The sequence below is a fragment of the Dendroctonus ponderosae genome, unplaced genomic scaffold (assembly GCF_020466585.1).
Source record: "Dendroctonus ponderosae isolate FM_Combo_2020 unplaced genomic scaffold, Dpon_F_20191213v2 Dpon_F_20191213_12, whole genome shotgun sequence".
Classification (NCBI taxonomy): domain Eukaryota; kingdom Metazoa; phylum Arthropoda; class Insecta; order Coleoptera; family Curculionidae; genus Dendroctonus; species Dendroctonus ponderosae.
Window position 1 is genome coordinate 236,564 of NW_026017316.1, and position 1,457 is coordinate 238,020.

The window sequence follows — 1,457 nt, forward strand, 5'->3', positions numbered from 1 at the left end:
CAAGCGGCAATTTTTGGCGATAGCAACTTGAACCTTTCAAGTTTATACTTATATGCTTTAAAGTTCCATTTAAGCAGCTCGAAATTGTGATTTTTGGCATTTTCGCAACATCGCAGCTTCTGCACAAGAACAGGAAAAAACTTGAAATTTTCAGAAACTTCAGATATTCCTCAACATGAAAATTGGTTTCTGTTGAAAACCCACCGGGCCAGACCATGTTGTCGCACCTCCGATTTTTCCCCCGAGCAACGTTGCCATTGACATAAATAAAGCAAACAGGTTCTAAACTGAACGAAACAAAATCCGACCGATAATCCCTTAAGGGACTTAGCGCGGCGCAAAAAAGCATCCGCTAGCAATTGGGGCCCTTAATAATGCGCGCCCTCAGGGAGGGTCGCAATTCGCCATTTCCATACTGGAAAACTTGAATTGAAGCTCGAAATTGTTGCGAAATCCTGATTTAGAGTTTGTCAATTCCTAATTCCCTTTCGGCTGATGTTCAACGGTTCGCATCGAAAACGATTAGGTCAATATTGCATTGTCAGGGCGCAGGCGCCCCGATCGAGCCAGTTCCAGTGTCGAGTGGGCGGAGCCGCCGCCGGCCAATCAGGAGCGCCGCCTGCTTTCAGGCTCCGCCCCTTAAGGAGGACCGCTCGATTTGAGTGATGGACTCGAAGCCCAGTCTGGTTTGCGCCTCACTTAACGCCGGTTTACGGGTTTTTACGGACATTTTTGTGGAAAAAACACACATTTTCCCAGTTTAAAGATCGGAAGTTTGTGTCGTGTGGGGTTTTTTTCCCGTTTAGTGCCCCGGCGTTTTGGACGAATTTCCCATCATCAGTCACAGACCACGGAGACTCGACCGGAACCCCGATTCGTCCGGGGAAAACCATCCGGAGTTTTCCCGGGTGCGAGCAGCGCCGCTATTTCGTGTAAGTTGAAAACGCCTAAGAATTGACAGTTTTTTTGACACTGATGTCATTCGGAGTGATCGATCTACTGTCATCTGTCATCGATCGCATCAACTTGACCTGCGTGTCAATGTCATTTGGCCAGTTGTCAAGTTATCAATCCGTTGGCCACTTGATCTGATTTTTTAATTTGTTTGAATTGTGCGTCGTTTTCCGTGCGATTTACTTGCAATTTTTCGTTTTTTTTTTGATAGTTTTTCACGGCATTTTCAAGAAAATTTCCAGTTTCCGGTGAAAAGAGTGTGCAATAAATTGTGCAAATTTTTAAAGTTTATGTCCGTTTCAACGGTTTTCCGGTTAGAAAGAAGAAGAAGCCCGAAAAGTTGTTTCAGCAGTAGCGTTTGCACAGCCTGCAAAAATCAGAATTTTTGGCCGTCGGGCCGCAATTTTTGGGGATTTTTCGCACAAAATGGCAGCTATGGAATGCCAAAACTTCAGGTTGCTGCCTGTTTCGGTTTGGAAGTTGTGAAGTTTTAAATAGGCGGA

The 1,457-nt window shown here is 45.2% G+C and overlaps 1 protein-coding gene across 1 annotated transcript in view; it reads left to right on the forward strand.

Annotated features, from left to right (window-relative positions):
- The first annotated feature begins 729 nt into the window (after positions 1 to 729).
- Positions 730 to 1,457, forward strand: part of LOC109545100 (homeobox protein goosecoid) — a 57,147-nt gene continuing 56,419 nt past the window's right edge. The window contains exon 1 of the mRNA XM_048663070.1: positions 730 to 932. The gene's annotated coding sequence lies outside the window, so the exon portion shown is untranslated. The remainder of the gene's footprint in view (positions 933 to 1,457) is intronic.